Genomic DNA, 27,085 nt, shown 5'->3' on the forward strand with positions numbered 1-27,085 from the left:
TAATCACGTCACGTGCGCAACAATTTTTTTTAAATATTAATTATTGAGAACTGCTGCGTGTATATAATTTTGGTATATTTTTACTTTACAGTTCGACGTGACTGGCGTTAAAACTCCGCTGCTGCACATCGTAACTGTGAGTTGACAAATTGCTTTTTATTTTAACTTTACTTGAGTGATAATAAATCTGTGATATTTGCGTATGTATCAGACGTGTACAATATAAGATGAATATAAATATATGTATATGCATAAAGAGAAACATTGTAATTTAAACAGAAAACCTTATAGATATATTGCTTTTAATTGCTTTACAATCGAATAAAACAGTAGAAATTAATATCACTTGAATTGTGGAACAGTAACAAACGCGTTTATAGATTGTAAAAATTCTACGTGATTCTAGGCTAACTTTAAATGCTTTTAATTTGGAAATTACTTGCGACTTCAACATTATACAAGTTTCATATGTAATTATATAATTTTCTAAATATTCTAATATTACATGATAGAGTAAGGATAAAATTCTTTGTTAACTGTAGAGTGCTACTCATATTTTTCTGATATTAATACTACTCTGGGTAAAAATTCACCCACATAATTAAGAATTTTTTTACAATTTTAAGAATAAAAAATGTTTCCCCATTTTATTGCAAGATGTTAGAATAACTGAACATGATACCATTTTGATAAAAATTTTACTAAATATTATTTTAGACTATTAAAATTTTAATAACATAAACTTTATTAAACTTGAATTAGCACCTGGATAAAAATTCATCCGTGGTGACATTATGAGGTTAATAAATTTGCACTTTCTTTAAAAAAATTTTTTCTTAAAATTTATGGATATTTATTTTTCGACCTAGGCAAACTCCACCGCAGCCAAAATTTTTACATACATTTTTCGATTCCAAAAAATAAATCATAGGGAGAATCGCCGTTGTTGTAGGCAAAGAGATTCGGTTGATATAAATCGCAGTTATTCCGATGAATAGTTTCCGCGAGCTCGCGAAACGCGCATTCCCAATGTTTTCGGTCGTGCATTCTACAGTTTCCGCGATCGATGAGGGTATCGCTGCCGCATCCCGCTGTTGTTCCGCGAATAAATCCTTCTCGCGAGTTACAATGCAAAGGTAATATGAAACTCATTATCTAGGAAACTCGAAACTCGTGAATTAAAAGCTATTTTGCAGAGTAATTTGATACGATTCATTGTCGATTACGGGCAATTAACTGAGGGCGAAGAAAGACACGCGGATCAGGACATCTGTATTCATAATGCGTAATTAAGATATTTATTATGCAAAATGCTATCATGCAACGATAAACATGGAATTAAAAAATCTATATTGCAGTGAGAATTACGCGGAAGCCACAGCGTGCTCGTATTTTAAATGAATATTTGAATAGACTTTACGTGAATCTCGCGTTTTTCATTTCGACGTTTGTAGATGGAGGATCGTATTCGACTTGGCGTATCCCGCGATGAAAAATTTTGCAGGCAGCACATGTTGCTGGTACGATGCGTTTAATAGCCTTCATTATGATCGGTGCGATGATGAAGAGGGGAATAAAAAAACTGATGTTTTTCGCGGCCGATAGATAATCAATTTGTTCGTTCGCGTTTCTGCTTAGTTCCTGTAGCTCGTGCGTTTCGCTCGGGATACCTTAGAAAAATATTCCCCGAATATCGTGAAAACATCGTTTATTGATAATTATACGAAATTCTGTTATAACAACGGCGAGAATAATTGGTATCTTAATTTCATTTTAATATACTTAGCACACAATTCTACTATTATAAAATTTCTTATACAGTAAAAAGACTTACATTTAATTTTAATTTTAATTATAATTGTCTTGGTTCGTATTTAATGTGTAGTCAAAATGTTTTTTTATTTTCGATGCAGCTGTTTTAATTGCGAAATGAGAGCCCTTCTCCCCGTTAGTTAGTCTTGTTTGTTTACTTGGCATGCATCTATTTACTTTTGTTTATATTGCCGATAGTTGTCTTCCCCGTTACTTTACCAATTTACCCTGTATATTCGCGCTTTTGTGTACTATCCCCAGGAATGTTGTTAAAGACGTTGTCATCGTGTAAAGTTTCCCCTGAAATGCTCCAAGTTGCGAGTTAATATTTTTTTAAGTGCATAACGACAGTCGGACGATAAATATTTATCGCTCCGTTTCATTAGCGTAAAATTAAAAAGTTACGCGGACCGACGCGGAAATTGGCTTTGCATGGAAGCGATTGCGGTAACAATTTCTTATCAGACTAATAATTACTAATTCCGTAAAATCTTTTTTGTCTAATGCAACTACTAATTGAAACTCTAATATTATGCAACGTTCGAGGGATTTATGAAATTAGCTTTATAAAACTGTGAAATTTATAAACGTTCGAGTTTTGCAATCGATATCTAATAATAGCCTCGTTTATATGGCTGATAGTTAAATGACTACAATAATTAAACCGGCAATAATTAACCAATAATTAAAATTAAAATTGATAAGCCGGTTAAATTACTATGTTTGCGTGTATGCGCTAAAAGCGACGGCAAAGCGATCGATCGCGCCCGACCTAGCGCGCGCGCGGGGCCCAGTCAGTTGGCCTTTCCAAACGCGCGCAATCGCCGATCGTCGCTCGCAATGGAAACTCAATTTTTAACGCCGCCGGCAAAATCCGATCGTCCGCGTCGGACGTATTAATTTCGCGGCGCGATATACGCTCGTATAGGTAAATCACGTTTAATCGAAATACGAAGGGCCGTGACTTCGGTCGGGTTCGTGACGCTCGTGCCGCCAGCTCGAGTGTATATTTGCACGGCCGCGATATCGCTACGCGACCTCTCGACAGTTTTAAGCCCGGATTTCCAGCGATAAGTAATAACGAGGACCGCGTTTGCTCGAAGATTATTGAGTTATGAGACCGCCGGACGAGTGTCGAATCCGAGAGCGAAGCTTTAGGGATCGTTGTTTCTGCATGTCGCATCGTCGAAAGCGATTCGAGATCCGGAAATGAACGTGTCACGAGCAATTCTACATTCTTTTCGTTATCGGGAGGAGGGAACGGGATACGCGAGGAAGGATAAGGAAAGGAACAAGTTAAAATGCTAATGCAATAACAATTAAATAGCGGACGTAACTGTACGCGTTAACAACGAGAAAATTGGAATGGCCGACGCTGCAACGTGAAAATTATCTGCCGTGGAAAACACGATGAAAATGGCATTATTTCTCTATAGCCACAATCTGCGACATAGTTTTTTGTCCGTGTGCTTTATATTAGCTGCGCATTATAACTTCGAACGCGATAAAAACCGAATTTTGATCCCACGTAATACGGAATTAGCGAAGCGATGAATTTTTTAAATATCTTTGTAGGGCAAATATTTTTTGGTTTCGATCAGTATTGCAAAATTTTATATATGAAGATTATCTCATATTTTATATTATTAATAATCGAAATATAATACGGTAATACCGTATTTTAGATTAATAAAGACTTATTAATGTTTTTGCAAAATGGCTGTCTGAAATATTTACACGTAATCAATTGCATTATTCGTTGACATATTTAGTAAACAAATATTTAAAAAGTCTATGTATAATCACAACTATGTCGATCTAGTCTGTCACATCAGACGGTCGTAAAAATAAAATGCATTTGGAAATAACCCGCAGCAATAACCGAGTTCGCGTAGATTCTCCGTAAGCTTAATCTCGAGCTTAATTTCGTTTCCGGTATGGAACGATCGTATCTTAAGACGTCTTGTGTCTCCCCCATTGAAGACGTATAGCCATCGCGTAGCGCCATTAATTTAATATTTCAAAGGAGCGATATCATTCCGTTAAAAGTAATCGCTTCAATTTCTTAAAGTGCTTGAAATCTAAGAAATATTGGACTCAACCCACTTCCCGAGCCGTTTTCGAAGAAAGTAGTTCCGCCACTATTTTCCGGAAATGAGACACACACACGACATTCTTTTAGTGTCCAATGATGAATTGAAAGCATTACATGTGTGGCGTTTTGGGGAAGTAATGGCCACTCTTTCCGTCTAAATTCATCACGTTTAATAACAATTAATCTTTGAATTAAAATATATAAATTGCGGAACAGCTAATTTCCGCGAATCTCACTACCGTCACCCGAGTAATCAACTTGCAATTCTCGTAATTAAGCCGCGCCTGCCAAATATGCCCGCGGATTCACGCCAGCTCTCGTCTCGCGTGACGCGCGAAATATGCGCTTGCCGAATTTCGCGTGATGTCGACTCTCTTCGTGCTTTCCCCGTGGGAGACGTAATGTGTTTTTCTTGGATCGTCTTAGAGCGACGGGGCGAGGTGTATTCTTCGCGACACGCGCGATCGACGTAGCCGAGGCGAGCGGAGTGCGGCGATGGTATCGCGATACAACAACAACAACGGCGGCGGCTTCTTTCTCGGCCGGCCAAATCTCCTCTCGTGTAGAAGACACTCGGTGCAAGGATGCGCCGAGTTACGGCACGATGTGGTAACCCCACGTCACGACCTCGTGCCAAGAATTGAGTCACCACGTCGGGCGCCTGTCTCTCCCCCTTGCTCCCCTTCCTCTTTCCTCGCCTCGTGTGTCTCTTTTGTTCATCGCATACGTGTATTTTCGAAGCCCGTCATCTTTCAACTTAGATGTATACGTTACTAATTAGTGAGTTTCACTTCTCTTGAGAACCATTTATCATTTATTAATAAGGTGTACCTTTGTTTTTATTTAGATTAATGATTTTTGTCATTTATGTACATTATCGCCATTAATAGAATATTAAATTGAATAGACTAGACAATACATGGTCGTGATAGTCGCTTAAATTAAATTAACGCAAGTTGAAAGACAGAGAATAAATGAAAGAACAAAATTAATTCCTTGAGATTGGAGGCCGCCAAGTCCCAAGTCATTCTATTGATAGAACGTATATTGTATGTCAATACACGACTACAAAGTATTAAAAAACGTTGCTTCGGACCACGGCGTTTATTAAATGAAACAATGGGAATGTTTATAAGGGCCATTCCCTTTCAAAGTTACGAAAATGATCGGTGCATAATGCCCGCCTCGTTGTGTCACGAATTATCGCATCTTGCCTCCCCCCCCCCTCTCTCTCTCTCGCTTGCTTTCTCTCTATGATCCACGTCGAAAGTCGTGCTTGTAGGCGACACGCGACTAAGATTCATGGGGTCGGCGTCGAAAGCACGAGCTTACGTCTGGTTTGTGCCGAGTCGCGACTACTCGCCGAGCGGGAATCCGGTCGGCGCGGCTGACGTGGACAAACGAGCCCTCGTTACAATAAAGTTACGGGTAAAGGGAGGGGGGGGGGGACGTAAGACGCCAACGACATTGAGGACGAAAACGTGAAAAACGAGAACTCATTCTTCCGGGCTCGCGGAATTTGCTCGGACTCGTCAGAAACGCGCCGGGGGCGATGTTCGTTTCGCATTAAATTTACTGTTCGCGTACACGGCGGAGCTGCCCCCGCGGCAGCGTATACGAGGCAATTAAGTCGCGGGTATGCTTTTGAAAATGATACTTCGCCGCGCGATCGATATTATGCACTACGCGAATTCGCGTTTGTTTGTCGAAAAGCTCGTCACTGTTCTTGTGCTTTTGTAAAAAAAATTATTGAGTACCCTTTCTTTCTCCCGCGTTATTAACATTAATTATGCTTTCAAGCAGCCGCGTAGCATTCGCGTTGTTTTCTCATGGAACTCGAGAATTTGCGGAACATCCGAGCGTCACCGCCTTCGCATGATCCCAGGGTCGAGGCTGGCCGCTAAATTACGTCGCGCGATTCTTTTTTTTTTTCGTCTCGTGACGGCTTTTAAAGTTGCGCAAATTTTTAACCGCATTTACGTCGCGAGCGGCAAATTACAGTGCAATTATAAAGGTATTTAAAGTGCATGAATCACCTTCCCGAACGTTTCGCACGCTCTCGATTAACGACTTTACATTTAACGTGCGTCTCTTAAGTATTCCTTAGTGTTGCACTTTGTGCAGTACAGTCGGGATTTCTAATAAAAAATAATTTGTCTTTGTTCTTTTCATGAGCGCATGTACATTCTTTTCTTAATGCGCAAGCATCGCGAATGCTGATTGACGTCTGTTTGAGCGTCAAGTGACCGCTGCAAATGTATTCATTCCCGTTTGTATAATAGATGGACATTTTAAAGAAACTGAGATTTTTAGTTCTCATGCGGATACAAATCTTCATTTGCGTAAGTCGTCTTGTGTATTTATCGATAGTTCATTGCTGTCTATCCCTTTTCTTAGCTAAATAATAATACGTTTACGATAGATTACGAAATCGATCAAATTAACATGCTGTTATAAAATAGATTTTAAGATTTTTTAAATAGTGTAGGATAATATTCTTCTATTCAAAGATCTGAAGGTTTGACACAAATGCAATTTACATACGCAATTTCTTTGACGACTAAAAAACAAACAATCAAAACCATAAAATTTATTTTACTTTTATTATTAATAAAATAATCAGGCTTCGTACAAAGGCGAGAAATCCTATGTTTAAAGAAAGCTCTGAGCAAAGAAAAGCATAAGGGAGGAGAAAGAACCACCTCGAGTCGTGGGGCGTGAAAAGAGCACGATGAGAAAAAGGGATTTTCCTCTTTCTCGAGGCTATTCTAAACAGAGAGACCACCGAGGACAGCGGAAACGCTGTCGTGGGTACAGAAGGGAGACGCCTAGACCCGTCGATTGAATATTTTTACATGTATGAGATTTTTATTCTCGCGATGCGATTGGCCGAATCGCGTTTTATCTCGCTCTACATCCCCGCGTCTCGCCCTCTCGCGTAAAGCAAGGGTGAAAAAATTCTAGATCCTTTGACTGTAAAAGAAGGATGCGCCACTTGGTTCCGGAAAGAAATGCTCGACGATTTACACTTTGCTCCGCAAAAGAGGACGATCGTTGAGGATATTTTTTTCATATTATCGAATCCCGCGCGACTTGCACTTGATTGTTGTTGTTTACATCAGTTGCATTCAATTTTGTGTAACATGCAATTATTAAACATGAAATCATAAAGATATCAATGACGTAACGATACAAAGGATTCTTTTGCAGAGATATTTCAGAGAAATGCGACTTAGGAATGTCTGTTTTACAGACTTCTTTCTGTTCTTAAATAATTTCTCAGAGTTCAAGTACACGTCTTATTGTTCTCATCGCTATCTTGCGCGCAACATCGCGTAGTGAGACGCTTTGCTCGATAAAAGCACGACAAATATAATATCCAGCAATCCGCACGCGTGTCGTGTGTTCTCTAGTATTCTCTATTTACGGTGACATTTGACGTTAAGCGTTTTATAAGTTCGCGATTGCGGAAAACGGGAGGCATCGTGTTCCACTTCCTCCTAGAAACGTATCCTTCAGGCGCAGGTCATAGTACGCGTAACCTCGGTCTCCGTTTTCGCTCGTTTTTCCTCCCTCGGGTACCTCTTTCCTGCCTCCCGCCTCTCCCGCACCCCCGAGAATCTCGTCGCGCCCCGCGCTCTACCGCCTCGCCACTCGTTGCGAGGATTATTGAATTTCCTGTCATTTCCAGAAGAAATACGCTCTATTTACTTTGGCGGGGTATGAGGGTAGTTTTATTCGGTGCGGATGTGTGAGAGAAATAAGAAATACACGAAGGAGAGCCGCAACGAATCAACGGCGGCGGTCTTTCCATCTCGACACCGCGGCAATTCAATGGGCTTGGCGTATTGGTGTCGGCGATGATAACGCTCGCGGAATTGCGAAAACCGCGTCAGATAAGAAGTCGAACGGCATTTCCCCGCTGGAGATACCAATCTTCAAGTTTCGCGCGAGACGAATATTATTTTTCATAATTAATGAAACCTGGGGAGACAGTGATGCTACTTTTTCGGACCCGAGGAACGAAAATAATAATTTTTCTTTACGAAAGAAGTTTAGACGTGCAAACCGCAAAGCGTGCCAACATTAGTCGTTTCAGTTTTCCGAGATATCGATACAGTTGCCGAAACGTCCCGCCTCATACATGTAACCGACTCCCACGACGGACGTTTCTCAAAAAGCCGAGATATCGCGGCACATAATGGCGCTTTACGTCCAAAGTTTACGCTCTCCTCTCTTTCTCCTGCTCTTTCTCCTCCGCCTTCTTCCCCGGGACGTGATTGCAATATTCCTCATGGGTGTCGGACGCGGTAGGGAACGATCTGGCACACTCGCGTATATGACAAGAAAGGGTCAGGAAGAGGGCGCGAGAGGGTCCTCCTTCCCTTTCTCCGTCTTGCCGCTGTCACTGAGCACGAAATTCGTCCTTTGCCCTCCCCCTCTCGTCCGTCACCTTCCGCATATTCCGACCGGAAGTGGGAAGCACGAATCCCTCCGCCGCGATTCGGAGCACGTACGAGGAATTTATTCGCGCGGAGGCAGGTCGCGTATGTCGCCCATGCTCATCTCCGTCCGAATTTCCGGGTCCTCTCCCTTTCGAGTTTTGCCGGTTTTGACGCGATATGCGGCCTCTCTCTCTTTCTCTCTTTCTCTTCTTGCTGACTTGTCCGTCGACTTTTGCTTCCCAGTCTCTATACTTTATCATCGAACTTCGATGAAACTTGCCTTAACTCTCTTCCTTTTTCTGCTTCTCCTTGCCGATCGATCGATGGATATTTAAACGCACCAGCTTATCGAAATACCGCGCCTTCCTTGGGGCATCTGAAAACCGTTAACTCTCTTCAGAAGGACGAGACATCGTTAATATCTTTCCTATAATCCAGCGATTTTGCCCATTATATTGAATGAATTGTCCTCTTTCGTACGTTTACCGAAGACAGCTTTTTAGCATTTAAGTCGTTGACGAATATTTGTATTATAAATGATGATCCTTTTTAGAAATGACTCAAATGTGATTGAAACGAGATTTTAGAGATATAAAAATAAAGGCGCAAAATAGATGTCATAAATTATCGTTTAAAATAAACTTGATACGTTTAAGGATTTTCAAAAATTATTATGTATTTCAGAAAACGAGATTTGCACGTATATTACTTTTTTATTGAAAAGATAGAAAAGAAAGGATTTTTTTTCTACACGATTCCGGAAAATTGGTACAAACTTTGCATTTCTATTTCGCATTTCTGTTTTATATGCAATCGATACTTTCCCCACCACTAGCCGGTACAGTATGTCGCCCTTCGCTAGGTACGACATTAATCGATAGGTATCTCATAGTTACACGACATATCTCTATCCGACGCGGAAAATTACGGCACGGCGGACGTTTTACTACAATACCGAATAACGCGAATGATTTATCAGCGGCGCGCACACATATCGGGAAGTTATTGCCGGGCACATTCGTAAATGTATGCTAATGGCCGTCGTCGAAACGCCTATGATTTTTCGGTTTGCTACGTGCGTGGCGTTGCCTATATTTCAGCTCGACGCGTTATATTTTACATGCACGATGTTCTTTTTTTTTTCGTGCTTGTTTTCCGAATGAGATTCGATGTTACGCTCGGGGGCGAGGACGGAGTCAGATCTATCGAGAGAAGACACGGGATCGATGTTTCAATTTGCACGGAACAGAACAAACAAGCGCTCGATCACGATTTTTTAAGTACCGCAGGGAATTTGGCTCTTGGCCGCGTCTCTTAAAGTTGGGAAGATGCCCGACGTGCCACGCGATTTTCATAAATTTATGAAATACAATCGTGGAAAGCGTGACTAACGATATTTACGGTTATTACCGATATTATCAAATTTATTTGTTTTTGGTATTGAATTTGTTTGGCATTGATATTTGCTAAATTTACAAATAACGAGATTTAATATATAATTCTATATGTATATATATATCATGAATTCTAAAAATAATTTCATACTTTACAATATAAAGTTTCTTTTTTTCGATTATAAAATGCTTATAAAAATGCTCGTTATTTCGTCGTTAAATTAATCATCTTCAATTAATTTTTTCGAACGAGACGGAGTAGTAATTAAAGTATTCTGTTGCAACGGAGATCGTTTACGTAACTACTGAAAAGTTCTCGAGATATTACGAAACGTTATTAACGATGACGAGAGATATCGAGATCTGAAATCGAAAATCAAAGTATTTTCGTTCGCTCGACAAGTCTTTTATTTTGACGATAGAACCGACGGAGAAACGGGTGCTTGCCGCCAAATCGTGCGAAAAGATAAAGTCATAGCTTTCTTCAGTAACGAGCAGGATTACTTTTTTTCTCGTAGTTTTGCCTCTGAGAAGCAGTTAACAACTCGCCGTTTTCACTGTATTTTGCCTGCTATTTACGTTGAATAAATTCTAAAGTGCAAAGAGACAATGTGAGTCATTAGCGAAACATGCTTTATCTCTCGTTATTCGATCCAATACAGTTATCTGTTTCTAATTATTATTGCACCATATTCTGTTGTGTTGTTCAAATATATTATTCACAAGATATATTAAAATTGATCGAGTGTGGTGGATAGTTGTATTCAACTTTATGATATATCTTTTTATAGAAGTAGTATTCTGTCGAAAATGTCGAGGAAACCTCACAGAAGTCAGTTCTCTGTATAGACGTATACTTGTAAGGGCATTTACGCCATACGTTGCATTATACAGAGACTGATATACCAAGATATCTCTCTGCTTCGGCGAACAGCTGGTGTAACCATTTCACGCGCCTCGTTCTTCTCGCCGTATGCCAGAATAGCGTATAACTTCGTAGTTTCTTCGAGAAAAGATGAAGTAGCGTATACACGCGGTTCTCGTAGCCCTCATATGTCCTTCAGTGCCACGTGTCTCGCTTAACTTTATGGCTCATGACACATGCATGCGGATAATCTGTACCGCTTTCAAATTCGCAACACTTGGAAACGTATAATTCACATTTATTTGGCAAATGAAAAAGGGAGGGAGTTAATGTTTATCCCATTATTTCCGATATTTTACGCTTTGACATTTACCGCTGTAATTAGATCTTTGTTCGATTATTATTGTTGTGTAAAAGGAATGATTTACGTAGGTAAAATGTCATCCGATAATTTTACACAAAATCTATCTGTGATATGAATTATATTACTATTTTATTATTTCTCTGGAAAGCAAAGGTCAAAGGCTAATATTTCATTTAACATTTCTCTCTGAGCACCGTTTGCTGGCCGCCTCGCGTTGCTGATTGAGAACTGTAAACGTACGACGTGAATTTTTGATGTATGGTAGACGAGAAGAGGAAACAGGTTGAAACAACCTGGGAAGTCTCGCAAACGTTAATGTGCGCCTTTACACGCCGCTTAACGTGAATCAGCAGTTCTCACTTCATGATTGCGCGTTTAGTTTTGTTCACGTACGCGAATTATCGGCGACGCCGTTTAGAAATTTTCCAGCTGGTGTCGAGCGAAAGATGCATCATCAAAAATGTTTTCTTAAATAAAGCATCAGAGAGAAATGAGAGAACTTTGTAATAAAAATAAAAACATAATAATTCGAAAGTTAGAACTAAAGTCGTTGCTAATTTAGATAATTTAAAAAAGATAATACTTCTTTTTTATCAAAGATAAAGATGGAAATAATTTATACATTTTTTTCCTTTAATAATACATAAAATAAGATTAAGATAAAGTCATTTTTTATTTAGATAATTTTATGACCATAGCAAACACTGATCGTATCACGTATTGCATTATTACCATTATCAAACATAGTGATGTTACGTTGAAAGGTCATTTATCAACAGTATTCAATCAATCTCCACTGATCGTCTCATCGCGTGTCTCGTGGCGCGTAATAGAAATACATTTTGGAATCGATACGGCAACGAGACATATCTCGCGTCCCGCAATACCTTTAGCGCAATACCTCCGCTCACGTTACAGAGTTCTCGATGAAAATCGCGTGAACAAAACTTTGTTCACGCAACCTGGAGTCTCGCCGTCGGGACTTTCTTACGGGCTCCTTCGCGGTAATAGTTTCGCGCAACTAATTTCCAGCGTGTTTCCGCGCGCGCCATTACGACACCTTATTTATGCGTGTACGTCCATGGTGTGCGGTATCTATCTTCCCATCGTACAGCATCTTCTCGCGCTCGTCTTGTTCCTTCTGGTTTCTTCGCTCGCGGAACATCGATCGTCATGCGGCTATGTAGGCGCTTTAGAAACGTCGAACATTACATTAGCGTGTTCTGCCTTTGCGTGAGTCATTTGAATTGAAGCCGATATTTAGAATGAAATACCAGTATCTTGATCCCGCGATATGTTATTTAACATTTTTATATTTTATTTTATGTTATTTACTTGAAAAAAAAAAGATTATTGGGGTAGGTCGGAGTACGACAAGTTTCTCTTTCCATTCAGTTTCCGCTTACTGTTTCGTTTGCATGCATCTTTTCTCAATGATTGCTCTTTCCTCGGTCGTATCTCGTCTCTCAACGTCGGATGTATCTCTTTAGTAGAATATTGTACGATTTCCCGCGTCGGCAAAAGTATACGCCATAATAAACGTTACGTGAGAGATGAAAGGTAGCGCTGAGAGGGATTCTTTCGGCTGCAGGATGTTTGACGCCCACATATCTCGACGATGGATTCCCGGATCCATCCTCGCTGCGAGGGAAACGTCGCGCAGATAACAGGCTTGTGTGCGAGGGTGGCCGGGTCGGGATGATGCCGCGGCATCGGAAACAGCGGGAACGAGAGAGAAAGGCATTCTAACGCGTCGGGTATACGACGCTATTATTTACGCTAGAGCCGGAAGAAATATTACATTTTCAAACCACCCTCTCTTTCTCCTCCCTTTTCTATCCTTTCTCCTCTGTCCTCCTCCTCCGCACACTCGCGTTTCCCTCCTCTGCCACCGATCTGATCTCCTCCTCCGCGCTCTCGTTTACTTCCCATCTTTCCGGCTCCACGGCGCGCGGAAGGAAGGCAGAGAGCCGCAGTTGAGGTGTGCGCGCCGCTCTCTTCATTACCATTTATAGTGATTCCTGAACCACTCTCGGAACGCTCGCGCAAACGTAAAAACGCGTGCCCGCGAATTGATATACGCTAGCCCGCGGAATCAGCAGCCGGTGTCTACCGTGTGCCCTTCTTTATCGGATCTTCTCCTCCCCTTTTCTCATCTTCGGTTCGCCGTCGCCTACGCTGGTGGACGTTACATTAGCGCATGCATCACCCGTTTAACGATTTCTGTTCTCGGAACAACGTTAAATATTCCGATCAATTAACTGACGGCCGCGCGCGTATTCTTTATATTTTTATGCCGGCAAATGGATGGATCGTCCAGAATGGAATGCAATCGATAATCAACGAACATTCGACAACCATCTATACCGTCGTAATATTTTGTGGCGCGCTATGGCGCTGTGAAAAACTACGGAAATGTGCAGCGCGCTGCATATTTACCTTCGAAAATTTATTTAACGCAACAATAAAAAAAAACGTTTATATTTATAAACGTAGTGTGCTTTGATTTTGCGCGCGCTGTGTTTTACGCTGGAAAAAAAAAACAAATTCGGAGAGAAATTTGCAATTTTAATGAAAACTCTATACGTGCGCGACCGTGAATAAACAAATTTCAATAACGTCGCGCGTAGCGTCTCGCGTGTACTTAAACGTCTTGCACGACCGCAAAAAGTCTTTCTATTACATCGAGATCACGACACGCCAGCCCCCTTTTCTCGGACTTGTTCGGCATCAATTTGTACATTTCCCGGTTTCTTACGCCGCTTCTTCTCTCAAGGAAACAGGGACCGGCGCGAGGAGACACGTGTAATGCCTGGCATCGTCTCGCGGTGACAACCGTGACGGAGTACGTTTTACCCGGGGCCGTCCCGTTTTTCGAAAGCTTGCTCGTTTCACCTCGCCACTTGGCTTCCCTGACCGATGCTGTTATACTCCACCGAATTGCAACGCCGGATGCAATCAGCTTTATAATTCGGACGCGACGTAGAGTCGCGTTTACCCTTCGGCTGACGTTATTCTGCCGCGGGTAATCGTTAGCGACGATGATGCTACAATGTGAAATCGCATGATAGCCGCTTCGTTATTTGAAACTTTTACAAACAACACGAGAATTACGCCATAAAAAAAATGTATCTCTGAAGATACAATTATAAAGGGTATTATCCAAAAATTAAGCAGAAATTATTAAAATTAGAATTGACATTAAGCCAAGCAAGTAATATTAATATTATATTATAGCGTCTCAAATGAGTTTTCTAATTTCGTGGTTATTTCTCAACAAGATTGTAGAATTATATAACTAGTTGATCTTGTGAGACTACTTCTTCAGTTAAGATTTCTTAATCAAACTAGTTAAGTATAATTGAACTTCGTTTCACGAGGACAACTCTGATTAGAATAGATCCTTCTGGAAGAGAGAAATTTTGCTATTAGGATCATTTCAGGAATACATCGCCGCATTTCCACGCGTATATCTTCGCGTTTATCTCATTTTTTCGCGCAGGCTTTTATTTTTTTCTTATTTTCCCTCAAATGGCCAGCCGAAAACGAACCCGCATCAAACGAATCGTTTCCCCCCACTTTTGCCGTGACGTTTCCCAGCATTTCGCTTTTCCTCTCACGGAGAACCTGACGCGGTGCTTTTTCTTTCTCATCTACCGTGGAATGTTAACGACTTTCGAACGATAACGCCGTGACTCCACTTAAACGATTCTCTCGGCGCTTAACGAGTCCTCGTGCCGTGGCTTAAGGGAATGATTAACGAATGCAAATAATACAAACATTGCGAGCCGAACGGACGCGCAGTCGTTAGTCGAATAAACGACAGAAGGCACTTTTCCTGTTAATGTGCGAGGAGAGAAGTAACTGGTTGTTACAGCTACGATCAGATTTATGAAGGCAATCATCATAAAGATGCTTCCGTATCAATAACGAGAAATGAATTCGTAATCATTTTGCGATGGGTGTATCAGTGAATAATCAGTTACTGTGAAATGATTAAATTTATAATTATCTCTGTAAAACAATGTCACATAAAGCAATGCAATTGTAGTTTTTAAAAAAATGAGAAGAAGCTATTCTATTGTTCATTAGTGATAGATGTTGTTTACTGTAGTGCTTTATAATAATTTATTAACTTTGGTAGTTCCATTAACGTTTCTGCCCATTCGACAGGCTCGGTCACCATGGCGATGATGGAGATTCTCGCGATTGTTTTTGCGACGGTGAATGCGCCGAACCGCGGATTTTAAACACGCCATTACGCAAATTAACTTTTACATCGCCGACGCCTACGAGAATTGTGACAAAGGGAAACAGAAGAGAGAAAGAGAAGCGAGACGGCTCTTGGCTCGACGCCAGAAGTTTACTTGCCCTGGATGTTTTCGCATTCGTCGCCTTCAAATTCGATGCGTATATACATTATCTTCGTTTCTCCTCTCGCGTCGTCGGATCTCGTCTGTAAAAATTTATTAAGCATTTAACCGTCACATTTTTAACAACTTTGTCTCATATTGACCCTGACAGAAATTACGTAAAATATAATGGAGCCTTATATTTTACGTAAAACATGCGAAACTTGCATCGAGATGCCGTCTTCATTTTGCCTTGTAAAATTGCGTAAGCGAAACGTGGCCAGTAGATGCGGTCAGATTAGTCAGACAGTCCGGCTTGTCCAACTCCAAGTAGAACGACTCTAGCTAAAAAGATCCACCCTGAACACGTATCATGGGAATAGATGCGAGAGACAGAGATGAGGGGAGGGGGAGAGAGAGAGAGAGAGAGAGAGAGAGAGAGAGAGAGAGAGAGAGAGAGAGAGAGAGAAGCATCAGTCGAGAACGACACGGCCTTATCTCGTCTCGAGGGACGGACTTCCGTAAAGTGCCGCGACGACGAATTCGTGTGCGTTCACAGCGACCATCCGCTCGCTCGTTCGCCCGCTCGGTGACCGCAGGGCTGCAGAGTAATTTGCAGCCATGAAGTTAAATATTCCCACGTGAAAAGTGTTTAGGCCGTCGTGGTCCACGGGGTGGTGGGAGGGGACTGTAGTAGGAGAGGTGACTGATGCGAGAGCGTGACTAATGCAGCGTCCCGCAGGACCCGCGGTTCTCTCGGTTCGCCCAGGTCCTTTCTGCCCCCGTTCGTGCTTACCCTTTTAACCCTGCCGACGTCCATCCTTTGACTCTTTCTCTCTCTCTCTCTCTCTCTCTCTCTCTCTCTCTCTCTTTCAACCCTGATGTCCTTCCGCGGCATTTCCACCGCTGCCGCTGCTAAGCAATCCATCAAATAATCTGTTAAATATGAATGATTGCACTTGGAGGAGAAAGACCCTCGGGTGGCGCGCCCTAAATTTTCGACCCCTCGCGCGCACGACGAATTAGCGAAATTCAAAGACCGGTAATTCGCGATAGTGGATATCCTTGTCTGCGTTAGCGAGAGTCATCTCTCGCTCGGCGTCTGGATTTACAACGTTGTCTGACGGTTTTTAGAGATCTGCGATGGACGAAAATCTAGACAGATTTTCGAGGATGATTAATCAGACTGACAGGGGAGAGGATCTACATACATGTACGCAATGAAATTATACCTTGCTCCGTGATTAAGTTTTTACGTCATTTAGTTGTTTTTGGGAGCGCCGTGCGTGTAATTGCAATTTTTTTGGCACTGCCATTAAAAGTCGCGGATCTGGGATACGCCTGGTTTTGCATTGAACCATCTTTTTCAAACTTTCAAAACTCTTTTCTCGGATTCTGAGTATTTATCTCGTAGCCACTTAAGCAGCATCAGGGTAATTAAGTTGAGAATATTCGTGCGGGGCCCTTTAGTGCATTGCGGAGCTTTTTGTTCTTCGCGGTAGTGACATTTTTCATCGTTTACCCCGGCTTTTTCGCCCTTCATCCTATTTCTCCCTTCGCAGTCTCTTCTTTAGCGGTATCCCACGGCCCGCATGTTTATTCAAGAGTCTCACGTACAAAAGATATTCCGCGGGCAAGGAACGTGACGCGTCTCTCTCCGGACGGGCGGCAGTTCTTTCTGGTACGAGCAAGAACGTCCGCCAAGCGGCGGCACGGAAACAGCGCGCGAAACACTGGATGGGGAGCGCCGGAAATGAAAAAGTTATGTTTCGACCTGCGAGCTTTCGAGCGCGGACTCGTTTCGTCTTTTCCGGCGCATTTGAGGTCCCCGCGGCGGGGTCGCTTTAAAAATAATCGAGGCGTACGACGAAAACGCGAGGAAAAGTGGGAAATGGGAAACGCTCGTGTGCAGTGTCGGCGATAAATTCGTTCGCATGCAACCTGGCAGAGCCGGGATCTCGTTGCATTCTACCGTCTTCTCGAAGAGAAACGTGGATATCTGGAAACAAATTCACTCGTTCCTTTCTTCGCGCAAATTTTGTATTTTTACGCGCAACGTGATTTACAATTAGTTGCACTACGCAAGTTAATGGTTATTAGATCAGCGAAATTCGTATTTTGCAATTTATTTTTAAGGAATTTTCTGCGTTTACATAATTTGTTACACATATTTAAAACATAAACATATATGGAATACTTTATGAATTTTTTGATTATACAAATAAAATTGCGCAAGTTGAAAACTCGGATGAAAAGACAGCGTCAAATGAAACTGCAAGCTCCGGACGACGAGATCATTAAGGTGCATTTTTTTTCAAAGGCAGTTCTCTGGGAAACTGACGGATGAAAATAGTGGTACAACGGTTGCAGGATGCACGAAGAATACATCACTGAAACACGTAGCTGTCTAATGACTCTGATTCTCCGAGGGTGCCATTTAAATGCATGCTATTCATTCATCAACGGTCTAAATATTAATATTATACATCTTCTTTCATTCAACCAAATTGTTGCATCTTACACGAGAGAATTTTGTCATGATATATTTGCATGCTATATTTACGTGTGTGTGTGTATATTAGGATATATCTTGAGATACTCAAAGATATATATATATATATATATACCACCATTGTACCACTATATCAGCGCACGATGACAAGGATGTTATATATACGTTACGTTGATGAACTTCACCCGCATAATAGCAAGGTTATTATCGAGGTACGATATTTAACTGCAACTATGTTTAGCTCGGAACATCAAGGATGGAAATTCTCCTGGATGGTAAGAGCCATGAAAAAAGAAAGCGAGGCGGTGAAATTGTGATTGCGGTCTGTATTACACGCGGGGTGTACTTCGTGCGTGGGATGACGGAATGGTTACGTATATCCGTTTTAACAAGACAACGTCACGTAGCGATGCCGCGCGTTAGTGGATGAGACGGAAATCCGAGCGAGGCCGCGAAGTTGGATGCTGGAAATTCAAGCGCACGTCGGACTCGTTCGTATGTACGTGCTTCGTTCGCTGCTGGGTTCAACTGCTGATAGTTCTCATTGCGCGAAATCAGCCTCGTTATATCCAACACGAAAATATATACTACATGCATGCACGCGTGTACACGTGCACAGCCGTACCTCGCCCACCAGCAATTCACCGGTTAATGCGAACTAATTACCGGTCGACTGGAAGTTAAAAAGTGCGGACAAGCCACCGCCGGCATCCGCTTACTCTACGTCCGCTTGGCGGCTTCCGTTTCGCTTGGTGTTGCCTGTGCGCTTACAATTCCCGTGAAATGAAAGTTCCGCAAAGCGACGACGGCGGCGGCGGCGGCGGCAGCGGCAGCGACGGCGACGGTGGTGCGAGTTTCCACCTCTGCCCTCGCGATACTTTGTCTCGCGCCTCGCCGACCTCTCTCGCCGGGCCCGTTTTAATCCCCCGACATAATTTTTGCAACAAAGCGAAAGTACGCGGAACTATGTGGATGCCACTACGAGAACGCGATACCAAAGGTTTCTCCGCGTGGCTTCTCCGCCCGCTGTGCTTAACGAACTGTGTACGCGTTCCTTGGCGGTCGCTGGCGGAACTGGTTCTTCTTTGACTTGAAGCGCGAGCCTCCGCATAAAGGCTCAATCGGAATTTCGCGTGTAGAATCAACTTGGCTCTTTGCCGAGTATAACCATTACTACCTTTCATTATTATTAAAATATTACTTTTCTTAGCTTTTCCTTTAATATGTTATTCCTTTAATATGTGCGGTATGTTGAAACAAAACGTTCGACAACAGCTCTGAATAAGACCGGAGGGTGAACCGAACTAAAGTTAAAATCCCCGTGCGCTACGTATCTATTGCTCCGTATCTCCTGCTAACGTCATTGACATCCTCTGGCTATTAATGTGCTAACAATCTGTGTGCTCCCTCTCGAAGTCTGTTTATAACTTCAACTGTGCTGACTATGGAAGGTACGGTTATTTCGCCGAAGTGGAATTATATATCGGAGCTCCTGGGAAGACTGTTTCCGGAGCTCAAGCGTTCGTTACCTACGTGGGTGATGTAACGAAGGGTGGTATTCCGTCTCTGTCTCGCTCGCTTGCTCGCTCTCTTTCTCTCTTTCTGCTTAGGGTATAGCCCGAGGGGAGAACAAGGAGCGTTTAAGCAGCTTTCGTCGCACCGCCTCTGTAAGCTCGACCGGCACTAGTTTTCGTACTAATATTTGCCACTCGACTACCACCAGGCAACTCCGGGTTTCGGGCTGCTTCCTCCGTCCGTCCGTTCGTTTCGACCCTTCTCTCCCTCGCGGAGAGAAGCTTACTTCGCGTAAATTCAATTCGCATGCCTCCGAACGCGTCCAACTCCAATCCAAGATCCTGCAGGAGTGCGGACTGGCATGCCCGATATTCCGCGTGATTTCTGTTCGACTTCGATTTCTAGTCTCGATCCGAACTCCCGAGTAATGGAAATATCGGCGATATCTGCCCATTGTCGATGGTATTCTGCATTTGTAACTTATCTTTTCGTTATCTTATGTTTTATCTTACATTTATTTTATTTAAAAGATCGAAGAGAAATTATCTGCACAATAGAAATCGGTAAGAAGTCTCGCTGCCTTTTGAAATTTTCAGAAGTGTATTTATTTTTTCGAAAATTATATTCACCTTGCAGTGAAACGCTCCTTAATGAATTTATCGGTTATTGTGAAACTCGGCGCGTTAATAAACCAACGCGACGCGATTTATGATCGCGCAGAAATTGATTATACGCCAAGTTCGTCCACTCGCTCGGCTCTTTAATATTGAACCCGCGACCATGTATTGCATTTTGTGTCCACGCGTTCGCCGATCGATTGGTGTGTTGCAATGCAAGGTTTATAATGCTGCACTCTATACGATAGTCTAAATTTATTTCGCGGTAAGTCACGTCGGTATGCGAGAGCGTGCAACTTTACAGTTCGGCGGCAAGGCGGAGTACGAAGAAAGAGCTCAGGATCATAAATCGCAGAACGCTGGACTTTCTTCGACGGTAGAAATTGCGAAACTAAATTAATTACCTGTGAACCTGTGCGCATCGCGTGCGCACGCTACGCGAGAGAAAAGGGTGCTAATAAATGGTCACGGGTAAGGGGAGGAGGAAGGGTTTTTGAGACGCCCTAAAGGATAATAGTTACGCGAGGGTTTCGAGCGAACGACACCGCCGTCTCTCTCGAGCCATTAAAGCATACGGTTATATAGGCCAATCTATATTCGACATCGCGCTAATTATCTTTACTTTTGATCGACGAATTAGGAACTTGGAATATAAAGCTCTTGCGAAACTTATTAATTATAACGAAAAGTTGTATGAAATAAATTTTTTCTCGTGTTACCCTTTTATCTTTTGTGCTACATAAAATTTTTAAGTTAATAAAATTTACTAGTTTTTCCACTGCAGGATTTACAAAAGATTCTCGTTAGATGAAATTGTACGGTACATTAAATATGATTACAATTAATTTAGCATTGAATTTTTAATATATTTATTCTATGACATTTATTTCAACTTGAAAAACATTAAAGTTGATGCGATGGTCATTCTGTATATCGTTTTATCCAAAGTTATCAGAATACAATGTTTATCTCGGTTCATAGTTACAACGTCCAGCGCTTCCACATGTTACAGAATTTTCTCGCGATGATCGAGACATGGGGGAAGGAGCGATGACGCTTTCGCCACTCATTTCATTAAATATGCAACAATTATTTCCGTATCTACAGCAGCACGTAGTCCTTCTCTGTCGTTTTGTGACGCTGCGAAATGGACCTTATTTAGTTGACGGAGAGGAGAGCGCGGTACGACAGCGGTGAATTTTCTGCGTGGAAATTGGCGCGCCGTGCTGGCGCGTCCCTGTTACCTTATATGCCTCGTTAAATATGCAAGAATTATTTCCGTACGTTCCTAGATGCGTAACTCGCGAAATTGTTTGCGTCAAACAAAAATCGTCCATCATGCCACAGAATCATCGAATAAGTTTTAAAGTATCTGCGATAACATGTAGCCGGTATCTTCAAACGTCAATTAGCCAAGAATCGCTAGAGTTTATTTTTTTATATGCAGTGTACAGAATACTGGTGGTTTTTCAAAGGCGACACTCACGTTCTCATCACGCGTTATATGCATTTAGAGTACATCTCGTGTGCGCGCGAATATTATGGACATCGTCCCAAGCCTGATAAAATACGCCTCGGGCCGCATACGCGCGAGTTACCCGAAATTATGGCCGAGGAATATTATTTCACCCTGCATAGCCCCTATTTAGACCTTCCCCCACGTGTCCCTCGCATGCCCGCTTCGAGTTATGCGGGATACCTTGCAAGTATCGCACTATATTACGAAGGCTACGGTCATCCCCGCCGCCGCCGCCGCCTCCGCCTCCGCCACCGCCGCTCTATGATATTCCGCTGCATATTTAACTAACTGTAAGTATGGGGGAATTCAGCGTAGTTTATGCGGCTTGCGCAACGCGAGCAGGATTCATGGTTTTGCGCCAGCGATGTTTTGTGAATTTGGAAAATTGTGCTCGAGTTCTCCTCGACGGTGTCGCAACATTAATATGCATAATAAATTTACGATTAGCTTTTCGGAGCGAGGTTGTAGAAGCGGTCTGTGATAGAAATAAAGTTGATCGCCGAGCGCGATGCTTGCCAAAACGCTGCTTCGGCAACTAAAATTTGAAAATTGAAGAATTACTAATACGGCAATTATGGAAATTCGCAGTTTTATATTATATTTCGATTAAATAATATGACAAATGACAATTTCAGATTACGTAATTAAAAAATTTTTTTTTTCAATAATTTTATACAATGTATTATCTCTATAATATAAATCATTACTTGAACTAGTGCAACAACGCTGTTTACATTATTTCTCCTGCACCATTGAGCGCAAAATGTGTAATTATGTAATCTTTAAATGGAAATGATTATGATAAAGCATGAATCGTAAAGAGTAGTGCGGAGTACTGCCTGCTCGCTTCATACGCGAAAGCTATCGTGGAAAGGATCGCGTGTACTTTCACGACAGGTGAATGTTCACGATAACTATGTAGGTAGGGCCGTGTCCTGTGGCGGCACGTTGAAAAGAGATTGTAGCGAAAGATACTTTCTGACGGGAAAACTTATTTAAGTGACGACCTTTGTGCAGACGATAATGCTAATGAGTTAGATAAGCCATTATCACATTCCAGCGCCATTTATTTTTTCGCAACGCACGCTGTAAAGTAGATGAGTAATGCGGTTAAAATGCGCAGAAGTTAGACGCGCGATATTTTTCACGAAATCTAAAGGGTTTTTATCCGATTCGATACGCTACTTGTGTTGCTGCAGATTTACGAATATCCGGTACAAAAAGCACAAGAGCTTTTTCTACAAACAAGGAACGGCGTTGATGGGCATATCGGACGTATTTCATTATTTAATTAAAATCCGGCGTGGTATTCGTACGAGCGGGGCTGGCATCTGGAAGCCTGAGACTAACTCAGGAACAATGGGAACAAATATAAACGGCCGGTTTTTCGGTCTGGAAGGCGTAGGAGCCGAGAAAAAGAGAAAAAAGAAGTGCGAGAAAGACGCGTGCTAATTTGCGGGATATTGGCGGAGGCATGGATGCGGAGAGCGCACGGTCGGGCATCGAAACTTCAGACGAGAGCTTTTTGCGCTTCCCTTCGCGCTATACTTTCGTGCCGCGAATAATTATTGACGATTATTAACTGGTGAAGTTATAGGCGGGGAAAGTTCGTCGATGCGCTTCCTCGCGGCAGCTTTATAGAGTTGGAAATTAGACTATGTTCGCCATATAAATTAGATACGACGACCGATGGTTTATAATCGTAATAAAATACGACTTGATTAACGTTTGATCTTTATTAGTGAACATTGCGCAGCTCTATCGAATCTTTCTCGTAGCTCGATGTGTATGATGTTATCGAAGCTCTCTCTAAGCTCTGTCACATATTCGTATTCGTTTTGGTTTAATCGATGTTAGGCTCGTTTAAGCGATACGGGTTTGGTAACTTTAACTGATAACATAAAAGCCATCGGTTTCAGATTGTGGAACTTTAACTGATACCGTGGAAGTTATCAGTTATAAGCTACGCAACTTTAACTGATAACTTTTAGGTTATCTGCTAAAGTTTGAAATCTATATCGGATTCCTGAACGAAAAATGTTGCGTATAGCATTCGCTAGGTAAGTTTCGTCTGATTTGCGAAAGTTACAGAAGATACGAACATGTTCAGTGTTCGTGTGTGTGCACCATTGTTCCGAGGTGCTCACTTAGGGATATATGATCAGAGCGTATCGAAAATATAATTTCTGCAAGGACATACAAAAAATTTGCTTTAACTATTCATATAATTTTTATGTATATCAAAGTATTTTGAAAAGTAACGTAACGTGATATATTAATCGTTCGATGCATCTGTTATAAAATGTCGTAAAGAGCCAACTTTTTATTTTGTTAAAAATACAATATGGTCAATTGTTTTGAAATTTCAATATAATATTGGTTTTGCATTAAATAACGTGCTATATAATTTTTAAATAGATTTAAGCATTTTTTGATCATATCTCCTTGAATGCAAACTCTCCAACAACTGAATGTAAAAGACTCGCGACACGGAAATGGCAATTTTAATGAAATCACGGAATTTAATTGAAAACTAACATTTAGCTAATGGATCCGGCGAATTAACCGCGCTGAGGCGTAAAAAAACGCAGGAATTATTTCTCCTTTCTCTGGAAAACCACAGCCGATCGCGCCCGTCCGCATTTTTCCGACTATGGACGTATGCGACGAACCGCAATAACGTTTAGCCAATATTCCATCAAATTGACTGACCCGTGTCCTGTCTTTTTCTTCTCGATTCGCTCGCGAGGACGAACGGGCGAATATCGAAAACTCTTTTTCCACATTTCGCGTCACCGCGGCGACCCAATAGCGTTAGAGTTTTCGTAGAATCGACACGTTATAATTTGTCGACTGTGTTGATGTTGTTTCACAAAAATTCTCTTTGACTGGTAAATTACATGTCACATAAATTAATTTTACTTTTAACGTTAAGATTACTATTACATTAAATTGTTATTAATGTATTTCTGTTTCTTTTTTTCTGTGATAAATTTGATTTTATCCCTTTCTTGTTTTCCGAATATATTAAAGATATGTCAACGCGTGAGACTTAAACATTTCACAGACCAAGAGGGCAATTATTTTGCAAGCACAGCGCTCGCAGCGAGAGCATCTGCAGATTAGCGACAAAGCGGCGCGAAGAGAACAACAGGGACGCATATAATTTCGCCGACAAGCTAATCCAGGTAGCCGTGCCTTCGATAACGTCGGTTCCAGATTTACCCGTGGGACAGGCGGTAAATTTCGCAGCTGACAAAGCCGAACCCTTCGTTCCACTTCCGGGTCGCGGCCGGACCGACGTAATTAGTGTCCTCCGCGTTGGGCCACATCGGCGGAGATTATAATTGGACGCGTGAAATGTCTACCGATTAATAATCGGAGGAGCCGGGAAATATGGCAGCGCAAGGTATGACCGATCACCCAACTTTCCGGTTCGCTTTTCGTCGAATTAATAGCTGGGTTTAACCTCGAGGCTCATGGAAAATGGTGGACGTGTAATAAGTTGATAAAAATAAATGCTGATCTCGCGGAATACAATTAGAAATAGTGAAAAATACAAGAATTTTTTAATTCGTACATCTTAGATGTCAAAAGTCTGACGTTATTTTACTTTATTTTTACTTTCTACTTTGAAATAGATTTAATGATTCAATTATGGCTTAATGTAAAATTGAATGTAAAATAGAATGCCGTATTGATCGAGCAAGCAATCGCTCTCGTTGTTTGAAAGAAAGCTAGTAGCAATAATGTAACAGAAAATATCGTCGGCATTCGTCACGTTCACGACTGGACCCGCCACCGGATGCGGGAAACAAAGTTGGACGATATATCGCGTTCGACATAACTTGATTGCCACTGTCTCTCCCTCTTTTCTCTCCCGTCTGTCTATTCGTCGTTCTCCGACTCTGCGCGGCGCGGCGTGCGGATATGATAGATGGTTTCTTCGGGGTCCAATTTTCAGCGCGTAACGCATCCCATGTCTAACATCGTGCGACGTTTTCGTCCTTCCGCCTGTTCTCTTCATTTTATTTCCGTTCACATCACCCATCACATTTATGCCTAATATATTACCAGTATACATACGCGGCCATATGCACGATCGATCGCGCGTAAATTAGAGTGAGTACTTGTAATTTTTTTAATATACACGGAAAAAAACAATTTTACGGAAGTACAAATCTGAAAATTATGACTTTACATCATTAGAAAAATTATATTGGCCATTTAAGCTGGAACGTCAAAAGTTATTATTGATTAAAAAAAAAAAAATGCTTAAGCATCGTAATTATTTTGATGGTCCAACATAAAGTTGTTTTCTGATTTATATCTTGTTAAATTTTTTACTACAGTTAAATGGTTCTTTTCTTACTTTAATAGCTATTTGCAAAACAAAATGTTTACATTCATATATCTCAGAGATATATCTCAGAATTGTTTTCGTCGTGTTTTGGTGCATTTTACTCGGATGATCAAGTTCTACGGATTGGAGAGGCTCAGGATTACACTTGTCACACGTGTGTCGCTTGCTCGAATGAAATATTGGAATTCATGGATTAGGCACCTGCGACGTTTAGCTACTCGTCCAAACTGTTCATCTTACTTTTGTATCTTTACGTGTACGCTCGTCTTGACGGCTTGACGATGTAAAATGCCGGCACGACGGACCTTTTCCCGTCCGCTCGTATATTACGAGTCGACGGCACGTGTTACATCCCATATAAGCTCATCGTTCATAAAGCTCGTGGCCCCGCGCGCGTCGCGACGACGTGGGTCGGGACGCCACTGACAAGCGTACACGAGTGCTCCGTCGTTCGCAAGACGTTCTCTCACTGCGAGAACGATCCATTCGTCTTGGTAAGAAACGGTTGTGAGAAATCGAATTTGAAGTGCGTTCTCGATGAGGTAGCCAAATCCACACGAGATTTTTTTTTCTCTAACGACGACAAACGTAATTTCCATCACGAGACAAATTGCGATCCGTTGCTAACAATTGTAGCTGCAGCCATTCACGCTGTATTTTTTGTCAAAGAAATTTATTTGTGCTTAAATTTGATCAAGCTTGGCACTGTTCTATTTTTTTCATTTTTTTACAAATATAATTTTTATTAAATCTCCTTACTTGTAAAAATAAATCTTGAAATGAACAAAACGCAGGTGATACATATAAAATAATGAAAGGTTATAATAATAAGAATGAAAGCAGTTAAAAAATAACTTTATTGAATGCAATATGTGTATAATACAAAAATGATACACAGAAACAATGCAATGACACCGTATTGCTTTGAATCGATACATGAGGCTGCGATAATCCGTACGTTCCATCGCCTCGCGATATCTTGACGTTATTTAGCCGCGATAATTCTCGGACAATCGGGAGCGCTTTAAAAACAAGTTGCACGAAGTCGATAACGCATAATATTATCAGTGCAGCGCGCGCGACGCGGATGTTTAGCGAACGGGATTTCGCATGTAAATGCTCCCAGGAGTGACTATCTGCACACCGGTGCTACAACTCGGCGCGGTAGTAATTTAAATTGCGCAACTCCCCGAGTGTTAGCGCTTCGCTCGAATACCTTGCTCCAGTTACGG

General features: G+C 41.8%; 1 protein-coding gene and 1 long non-coding RNA gene across 2 annotated transcripts in view; both read left to right on the top strand.

Annotated features, from left to right (window-relative positions):
• LOC118647790 overlaps positions 1-25,748 on the top strand; it is a 35,079-nt gene extending 9,331 nt beyond the window's left edge. The window contains exon 2 of the long non-coding RNA XR_004964927.1: positions 92-25,748. This is a non-coding gene — a long non-coding RNA (uncharacterized LOC118647790). The remainder of the gene's footprint in view (positions 1-91) is intronic.
• LOC105836505 overlaps positions 1-27,085 on the top strand; it is a 322,523-nt gene that overhangs the window by 116,941 nt on the left and 178,497 nt on the right. The window lies entirely within an intron of this gene.

The sequence above is a fragment of the Monomorium pharaonis genome, chromosome 10 (assembly GCF_013373865.1).
Source record: "Monomorium pharaonis isolate MP-MQ-018 chromosome 10, ASM1337386v2, whole genome shotgun sequence".
Lineage (NCBI taxonomy): Eukaryota > Metazoa > Arthropoda > Insecta > Hymenoptera > Formicidae > Monomorium > Monomorium pharaonis.